The sequence below is a fragment of the Heptranchias perlo genome, unplaced genomic scaffold (assembly GCF_035084215.1).
Source record: "Heptranchias perlo isolate sHepPer1 unplaced genomic scaffold, sHepPer1.hap1 HAP1_SCAFFOLD_242, whole genome shotgun sequence".
NCBI classification, from domain to species: domain Eukaryota; kingdom Metazoa; phylum Chordata; class Chondrichthyes; order Hexanchiformes; family Hexanchidae; genus Heptranchias; species Heptranchias perlo.
The window spans coordinates 285637-295508 of record NW_027139254.1 but is presented as its reverse complement, the minus strand read 5'-3'; the positions used below and the strand labels follow the sequence as shown (position 1 = coordinate 295508).

The 9872-nt window shown below is 44.8% G+C and overlaps 1 non-coding gene across 1 annotated transcript; it reads left to right on the top strand.

Moving 5' to 3' along the window:
* Positions 1-8166: 8166 nt before the first annotated feature.
* trnam-cau (transfer RNA methionine (anticodon CAU)) lies at positions 8167-8238 on the top strand. The gene has a single exon. It is a non-coding gene; the product is annotated as a tRNA-Met (tRNA).
* The last annotated feature ends 1634 nt before the right edge of the window (positions 8239-9872 follow it).

The window sequence follows — 9872 nt, the reverse complement described above, 5'->3', positions numbered from 1 at the left end:
CAGAGAAAGAGACTGAAGAAATCAAGGAGAGACAGAGAAAGAGACTAAAGAAACCAGGGAGAGAATTTCTAAATCAATGATCTACACCACAAAAAGCAAGGGACCTCGTACTCTTGTTTTTAAGATTGTTCTTGAGTCAATATGTTTTTTCTTGTGTGCAGATGTTCCATGTTGTGTGAAGGTGTTCCCTGTTGTGTAAATGTGTTCCCTGTTGTGTAAAGGTGTTCCTTGTTGATTAATGTGTTCCCTGCTGTGTAAAGATGTTGCCTGTTGTGTAAAGATGTTTCCTGCTGTGTCAATGTGTTCCCCGTTGTGGAAATGTGTTCCCTCTTGGTTCATGTGTTCCCCGTTGCGCAAAGATGTTCCCTGGTGTGTCAAGATGTTTCCTGTTGTTTAATTGTGTTCCCTGTTGTGTAAATGTGTTTCTTATTGTTTAAAGATATTCCCTCTTGTGTAAATGTGTTCCCAGTTGAGTCAAGACGTTCCCTGTTGTGTAAAGCCGTTCCCTGTTGTGTTAATGTGTTCCCTGTTGCTCTCCGTGTCCTCCTCACCCTGTCCATTCGCGAAGGTTGAACTGTGGCCAACAGCACCACCTGCTGGTGGGGTGGGGGCGCTGCCGGAATGATTTGAATGAAAGGGCGAAAGTCGAGGCTGCTGTGTGTTTGCAGCATTTGCAGCTTGTGTTCCTGTGCGAATAAAAGTAATTGGAAAGTTGTGTTTCAGATTGATGTGCTAATTGTAAGGAAGAGGTTTTTGAAAGAAATTGTAAAGTGTGTGAAAAAGTGTAAGCAGCAGAAAATTTTTCTTGTGGTGAATTGTTGTGCTTAAAAAGAACGTTAATAGCAGAAGATGGTTTCGATCCATCGACCTCTGGGTTATGGGCCCAGCACGCTTCCGCTGCGCCACTCTGCTGTACCGCTATTTTGTTCACCAGTTGCATATTAGTGCTGTGTGTTAGCGAGAGATATGCTCCTCCCGTGGCTGTTTTTGAAGGAAAACCATTGCACTGTAATACCTCACAGAACCGGAAAGAGCAACACACGTTTTGGAAGGCTGACCCTGGCGACACAATATGACAAGGACACTGAGCACCAGCACCAAGAAAGAGAGGGACACAGAAAGGCACTCAGGAAACCAAGGAGAGAGAGAGAAAGAAACAGACTGAGGAACAGGAGGGAGACAGGGAAAGAGACTGAAGAAACCAGAGAGAGACAGGGAAAGAGACTGATGAAACCAGGGGGAGACAGGGTAACACGAGGGAGAGGTAGAAAGAGATGGAGCAAGACGAGGGCGAGAGGGAAAGACTGAGGGAGATTCAGAGAAAGGGACTGAGTAACACGAGCGAGGAACAGAGAAAGAGACCGTAGAAACGAGAGAGAGACAGAGAAAGAGACTGATGAAACAAGGGAGAGACTGAGAAAGAGATTGAGTAAGACGAGGAAGAAACAGAGAAAGAGACTGAAGAAACCATAGAGAGACAGAGAAAGAGACTGAAGAAACCAGGGAGAGTCAGTGACAGAGACTGAACATACCAGGGAGAGACAGGGAATGAGACTGGGTAACACGAGGGAGAAACAGAGAGAGAGATTGAAGAAACCAAGAGAGACAGAGAAGGAGACTGAGTAACAAGAGGGAGAGACAGAGAAAAAGACTGAAGAAATCAAGGAGAGACAGAGAAAGAGACTAAAGAAACCAGGGAGAGACTTTCTAAATCAATGATCTACACCACAAAAAGCAAGGGACATCGCACTCTTGTTTTACACAATAACAAACACATTTACACAACAGGGAACACAATTAAACAACAGGAAATATCTTGACACAGAAAGGCACTCAGGAAACCAAGGAGAGAGAGAGAAAGAAAGAGACTGAGTAACAGGATGGAGACAGGGAAAGAGACTGAAGAAACCAGAGAGAGACAGGGAAAGAGACTGAAGAAACCAGGGGGAGACAGAGAAAGAGACTAAAGAAACCAGGGAGAGACTTTCTAAATCAATGATCTACACCACAAAAAGCAAGGGACCTCGTACTCTTGTTTTTAAGATTGTTCTTGAGTCAATATGTTTTTTCTTGTGTACAGATGTTCCATGTTGTGTGAAGGTGTTCCCTGTTGTGTAAATGTGTTCCCTGTTGTGTAAAGGTGTTCCGTGTTGATTAATGTGTTCCCTGCTGTGTAAAGATGTTGCCTGTTGTGTAAAGATGTTTCCTGCTGTGTCAATGTGTTCCCCGTTGTGTAAATGTGTTCCCTCTTGGTTCATGTGTTCCCCGTTGCGCAAAGATGTTCCCTGGTGTGTCAAGATGTTTCCTGTTGTTTAATTGTGTTCCCTGTTGTGTAAATGTGTTTCTTATTGTTTAAAGATATTCCCTCTTGTGTAAATGTGTTCCCAGTTGAGTCAAGACGTTCCCTGTTGTGTAAAGCCGTTCCCTGTTGTGTTAATGTGTTCCCTGTTGCTCTCCGTGTCCTCCTCACTCTGTCCATTCGCGAAGGTTGAACTGTGGCCAACAGCACCACCTGCTGGTGGGGTGGGAGCGCTGCCGGAATGATTTGAATGAAAGGGCGAAAGTCGAGGCTGCTGTGTGTTTGCAGCATTTGCAGCTTGTGTTCCTGTGCGAATAAAAGTAATTGGAAAGTTGTGTTTCAGATTGATGTGCTAATTGTAAGGAAGAGGTTTTTGAAAGAAATTGTAAAGTGTGTGAAAAAGTGTAAGCAGCAGAAAATTTTTCTTGTGGTGAATTGTTGAGCTTAAAAAGAAAGTCAATAGCAGAAGACGGTTTCGATCCATCGACCTCTGGGTTATGGGCCCAGCACGCTTCCGCTGCGCCACTCTCCTGTACCGCTATTTTGTTCACCAGTTGCATATTAGTGCTGTGTGTTAGCGAGAGATATGCTCCTCCCGTGGCTGTTTTTGAAGGAAAACCATTGCACTGTAATACCTCACAGTCCCGGACAGAGCAACACACGTTTTGGAAGGCTGACCCTGGCGACACAATATGACAAGGACACTGAGCACCAGCACCAAGAAAGAGAGGGACACAGAAAGGCACTCAGGAAACCAAGGAGAGAGAGAGAAAGAAACAAACTGAGGAACAGGAGGGAGACAGGGAAAGAGACTGAAGAAACCAGAGAGAGACAGGGAAAGAGACTGATGAAACCAGGGGGAGACAGGGAAAGAGACTGAGTAACACGAGGGAGAGGTAGAAAGAGATGGAGCAAGACGAGGGCGAGAGGGAAAGACTGAGGGAGATTCAGAGAAAGGGACTGAGTAACACGAGCGAGAAACAGAGAAAGAGACCGTAGAAACGAGAGAGAGACAGAGAAAGAGACTGATGAAACAAGGGAGAGACTGAGAAAGAGATTGAGTAAGACGAGGAAGAAACAGAGAAAGAGACTGAAGAAACCATAGAGAGACAGAGAAAGAGACTGAAGAAACCAGGGAGAGTCAGTGACAGAGACTGAACAAACCAGGGAGAGACAGGGAATGAGACTGGGTAACACGAGGGAGAAACAGAGAGAGAGATTGAAGAAACCAAGAGAGACAGAGAAGGAGACTGAGTAACAAGAGGGAGAGACAGAGAAAAAGACTGAAGAAATCAAGGAGAGACAGAGAAAGAGACTAAAGAAACCAGGGAGAGACTTTCTAAATCAATGATCTACACCACAAAAAGCAAGGGACATCGCACTCTTGTTTTACACAATAACAAACACATTTACACAACAGGGAACACAATTAAACAACAGGAAACATCTTGACACAGAAAGGCACTCAGGAAACCAAGGAGAGAGAGAGAAAGAAAGAGACTGAGTAACAGGAGGGAGACAGGGAAAGAGACTGAAGAAACCAGAGAGAGACAGGGAAAGAGACTGAAGAAACCAGGGGGAGACAGAGAAAGAGACTGAGTAACAAGAGGGAGAGACAGAGAAAGAGACTGAAGAAATCAAGGAGAGACAGAGAAAGAGACTAAAGAAACCAGGGAGAGAATTTCTAAATCAATGATCTACACCACAAAAAGCAAGGGACCTCGTACTCTTGTTTTTAAGATTGTTCTTGAGTCAATATGTTTTTTCTTGTGTGCAGATGTTCCATGTTGTGTGAAGGTGTTCCCTGTTGTGTAAATGTGTTCCCTGTTGTGTAAAGGTGTTCCTTGTTGATTAATGTGTTCCCTGCTGTGTAAAGATGTTGCCTGTTGTGTAAAGATGTTTCCTGCTGTGTCAATGTGTTCCCCGTTGTGGAAATGTGTTCCCTCTTGGTTCATGTGTTCCCCGTTGCGCAAAGATGTTCCCTGGTGTGTCAAGATGTTTCCTGTTGTTTAATTGTGTTCCCTGTTGTGTAAATGTGTTTCTTATTGTTTAAAGATATTCCCTCTTGTGTAAATGTGTTCCCAGTTGAGTCAAGACGTTCCCTGTTGTGTAAAGCCGTTCCCTGTTGTGTTAATGTGTTCCCTGTTGCTCTCCGTGTCCTCCTCACCCTGTCCATTCGCGAAGGTTGAACTGTGGCCAACAGCACCACCTGCTGGTGGGGTGGGGGCGCTGCCGGAATGATTTGAATGAAAGGGCGAAAGTCGAGGCTGCTGTGTGTTTGCAGCATTTGCAGCTTGTGTTCCTGTGCGAATAAAAGTAATTGGAAAGTTGTGTTTCAGATTGATGTGCTAATTGTAAGGAAGAGGTTTTTGAAAGAAATTGTAAAGTGTGTGAAAAAGTGTAAGCAGCAGAAAATTTTTCTTGTGGTGAATTGTTGAGCTTAAAAAGAACGTTAATAGCAGAAGATGGTTTCGATCCATCGACCTCTGGGTTATGGGCCCAGCACGCTTCCGCTGCGCCACTCTGCTGTACCGCTATTTTGTTCACCAGTTGCATATTAGTGCTGTGTGTTAGCGAGAGATATGCTCCTCCCGTGGCTGTTTTTGAAGGAAAACCATTGCACTGTAATACCTCACAGAACCGGAAAGAGCAACACACGTTTTGGAAGGCTGACCCTGGCGACACAATATGACAAGGACACTGAGCACCAGCACCAAGAAAGAGAGGGACACAGAAAGGCACTCAGGAAACCAAGGAGAGAGAGAAAAAGAAACAGACTGAGGAACAGGAGGGAGACAGGGAAAGAGACTGAAGAAACCAGAGAGAGACAGGGAAAGAGACTGATGAAACCAGGGGGAGACAGGGAAAGAGACTGAGTAACACGAGGGAGAGGTAGAAAGAGATGGAGCAAGACGAGGGCGAGAGGGAAAGACTGAGGGAGATTCAGAGAAAGGGACTGAGTAACACGAGCGAGGAACAGAGAAAGAGACCGTAGAAACGAGAGAGAGACAGAGAAAGAGACTGATGAAACAAGGGAGAGACAGAGAAAGAGACTGAGTAAGACGAGGAAGAAACAGAGAAAGAGACTGAAGAAACCATAGAGAGACAGAGAAAGAGACTGAAGAAACCAGGGAGAGTCAGTGACAGAGACTGAACAAACCAGGGAGAGACAGGGAATGAGACTGGGTAACACGAGGGAGAAACAGAGAGAGAGATTGAAGAAACCAAGAGAGACAGAGAAGGAGACTGAGTAACAAGAGGGAGAGACAGAGAAAAAGACTGAAGAAATCAAGGAGAGACAGAGAAAGAGACTAAAGAAACCAGGGAGAGACTTTCTAAATCAATGATCTACACCACAAAAAGCAAGGGACATCGCACTCTTGTTTTACACAATAACAAACACATTTACACAACAGGGAACACAATTAAACAACAGGAAACATCTTGACACAGAAAGGCACTCAGGAAACCAAGGAGAGAGAGAGAAAGAAAGAGACTGATTAACAGGAGGGAGACAGGGAAAGAGACTGAAGAAACCAGAGAGAGACAGGGAAAGAGACTGAAGAAACCAGGGGGAGACAGAGAAAGAGACTGAGTAACAAGAGGGAGAGACAGAGAAAGAGACTGAAGAAATCAAGGAGAGACAGAGAAAGAGACTAAAGAAACCAGGGAGAGACTTTCTAAATCAATGATCTACACCACAAAAATCAAGGGACCTCGTACTCTTGTTTTTAAGATTGTTCTTGAGTCAATATGTTTTTTCTTGTGTGCAGATGTTCCATGTTGTGTGAAGGTGTTCCCTGTTGTGTAAATGTGTTCCCTGTTGTGTAAAGGTGTTCCGTGTTGATTAATGTGTTCCCTGCTGTGTAAAGATGTTGCCTGTTGTGTAAAGATGTTTCCTGCTGTGTCAATGTGTTCCCCGTTGTGTAAATGTGTTCCCTCTTGGTTCATGTGTTCCCCGTTGCGCAAAGATGTTCCCTGGTGTGTCAAGATGTTTCCTGTTGTTTAATTGTGTTCCCTGTTGTGTAAATGTGTTTCTTATTGTTTAAAGATATTCCCTCTTGTGTAAATGTGTTCCCAGTTGAGTCAAGACGTTCCCTGTTGTGTAAAGCCGTTCCCTGTTGTGTTAATGTGTTCCCTGTTGCTCTCCGTGTCCTCCTCACTCTGTCCATTCGCGAAGGTTGAACTGTGGCCAACAGCACCACCTGCTGGTGGGGTGGGGGCGCTGCCGGAATGATTTGAATGAAAGGGCGAAAGTCGAGGCTGCTGTGTGTTTGCAGCATTTGCAGCTTGTGTTCCTGTGCGAATAAAAGTAATTGGAAAGTTGTGTTTCAGATTGATGTGCTAATTGTAAGGAAGAGGTTTTTGAAAGAAATTGTAAAGTGTGTGAAAAAGTGCAAGCAGCAGAAAATTTTTCTTGTGGTGAATTGTTGAGCTTAAAAAGAACGTTAATAGCAGAAGATGGTTTCGATCCATCGACCTCTGGGTTATGGGCCCAGCACGCTTCCGCTGCGCCACTCTGCTGTACCGCTATTTTGTTCACCAGTTGCATATTAGTGCTGTGTGTTAGCGAGAGATATGCTCCTCCCGTGGCTGTTTTTGAAGGAAAACCATTGCACTGTAATACCTCACAGAACCGGAAAGAGCAACACACGTTTTGGAAGGCTGACCCTGGCGACACAATATGACAAGGACACTGAGCACCAGCACCAAGAAAGAGAGGGACACAGAAAGGCACTCAGGAAACCAAGGAGAGAGAGAGAAAGAAACAGACTCTTTCTCTGTCTCTCCTTGATTTCTTCAGTCTCTTTCTCTGTCTCCCCCTCGTTTCTTCAGTCTCTTTCCCTGTCTCTCTCTGGTTTCTTCAGTCTCTTTCCCTGTCTCCCTCCGGTTACTCAGTCTCTTTCTTTCTCTCTCTCTCCTTGGTTTCCTGAGTGCCTTTCTGTGTCAAGATGTTTCCTGTTGTTTAATTGTGTTCCCTGTTGTGTAAATGTGTTTCTTATTGTGTAAAACAAGAGTACGAGGTCCCTTGCTTTTTGTGGTGTAGATCATTGATTTAGAAAGTCTCTCCCTGGTTTCTTTAGTCTCTTTTTCTGTCTCTCCTTGATTTCTTCAGTCTCTTTCTCTGTCTCTCCCTCTTGTTACTCAGTCTCCTTCTCTGTCTCTCTTGGTTTCTTCAATCTCTCTCTCTGTTTCTCCCTCGTGTTACCCAGTCTCATTCCCTGTCTCTCCCTGGTTTGTTCAGTCTCTGTCACTGACTCTCCCTGGTTTCTTCAGTCTCTTTCTCTGTCTCTCTATGGTTTCTTCAGTCTCTTTCTCTGTTTCTTCCTCGTCTTACTCAATCTCTTTCTCAGTCTCTCCCTTGTTTCATCAGTCTCTTTCTCTGTCTCTCTCTCGTTTCTACGGTCTCTTTCTCTGTTCCTCGCTCGTGTTACTCAATCCCTTTCTCTGAATCTCCCTCAGTCTTTCCCTCTCGCCCTCGTCTTGCTCCATCTCTTTCTACCTCTCCCTCGTGTTACTCAGTCTCTTTCCCTGTCGCCCCCTGGTTTCATCAGTCTCTTTCCCTGTCTCTCTCTGGTTTCTTCAGTCTCTTTCCCTGTCTCCCTCCTGTTCCTCAGTCTGTTTCTTTCTCTCTCTCTCCTTGGTTTCCTGAGTGCCTTTCTGTGTCCCTCTCTTTCTTGGTGCTGGTGCTCAGTGTCCTTGTCATATTGTGTCGCCAGGGTCAGCCTTCCAAAATGTGTGTTGCTCTGTCCGGGACTGTGAGGGATGACAGTGCAATGGTTTTCCTTCAACAACAGACACGGGAGGAGCATATCTCTCGCTAACACACAGCACTAATATGCAACTGGTGAACAAAATAGCGGTACAGCAGAGTGGCGCAGCGGAAGCGTGCTGGGCCCATAACCCAGAGGTCGATGGATCGAAACCATCTTCTGCTATTAACGTTCTTTTTAAGCTCAACAATTCACCACAAGAAAAATTTTCTGCTGCTTACACTTTTTCACACACTTTACAATTTCTTTCAAAAACCTCTTCCTTACAATTAGCACATCAATCTGAAACACAACTTTCCAATTACTTTTATTCGCACAGGAACACAAGCTGCAAATGCTGCAAACACACAGCAGCCTCGACTTTCGCCCTTTCATTCAAATCATTCCGGCAGCGCCCCCACCCCACCAGCAGGTGGTGCTGTTGGCCACAGTTCAACCTTCGCGAATGGACAGAGTGAGGAGGACACGGAGAGCAACAGGGAACACATTAACACAACAGGGAACGGCTTTACACAACAGGGAACGTCTTGACTCAACTGGGAACACATTTACACAAGAGGGAATATCTTTAAACAATAAGAAACACATTTACACAACAGGGAACACAATTAAACAACAGGAAACATCTTGACACACCAGGGAACATCTTTGCGCAACGGGGAACACATGAACCAAGAGGGAACACATTTACACAACGGGGAACACATTGACACAGCAGGAAACATCTTTACACAACAGGCAACATCTTTACACAGCAGGGAACACATTAATCAACACGGAACACCTTTACACAACAGGGAACACATTTACACAACAGGGAACACCTTCACACAACATGGAACATCTGTACACAAGAAAAAACATATTGACTCAAGAACTATCTTAAAAACAAGAGTACGAGGTCCCTTGCTTTTTGTGGTGTAGATCATTGATTTAGAAAGTCTCTCCCTGGTTTCTTTAGTCTCTTTCTCTGTCTCCCCCTGGTTTCTTCAGTCTCTTTCCCTGTCTCTCTCTGGTTTCTTCAGTCTCTTTCACTGTCTCCATCCTGTTACTCAGTCTCTTTCTTTCTCTCTCTCTCCTTGGTTTCCTGAGTGCCTTTCTGTGTCAAGATGTTTCCTGTTGTTTAATTGTGTTCCCTGTTGTGTAAATGTGTTTGTTATTGTGTAAAACAAGAGTGCGATGTCCCTTGCTTTTTGTGGTGTAGATCATTGATTTAGAAAGTCTCTCCCTGGTTTCTTTAGTCTCTTTCTCTGTCTCTCCTTGATTTCTTCAGTCTTTTTCTCTGTCTCTCCCTCTTGTTACTCAGTCTCCTTCTCTGTCTCTCTTGGTTTCTTCAATCTCTCTCTCTGTTTCTCCCTCGTGTTACCCAGTTTCATTCCCTGTCTCTCCCTGGTTTGTTCAGTCTCTGTCACTGACTCTCCCTGGTTTCTTCAGTCTCTTTCTCTGTCTCTCTATGGTTTCTTCAGTCTCTTTCTGTTTCTTCCTCGTCTTACTCAATCTCTTTCTCAGTCTCTCCCTTGTTTCATCAGTCTCTTTCTCTGTCTCTCTCTCGTTTCTACGGTCTCTTTCTCTGTTCCTCGCTCGTGTTACTCAGTCCCTTTCTCTGAATCTCCCTCAGTCTTTCCCTCTCGCCCTCGTCTTGCTCCATCTCTTTCTACCTCTCCCTCTTGTTACTCAGTCTCTTTCCCTGTCTCCCCCTGGTTTCATCAGTCTCTTTCCCTGTCTCTCTCTGGTTTCTTCAGTCTCTTTCCCTGTCTCCCTCCTGTTACTCAGTCTGTTTCTTTCTCTCTCTCTCCTTG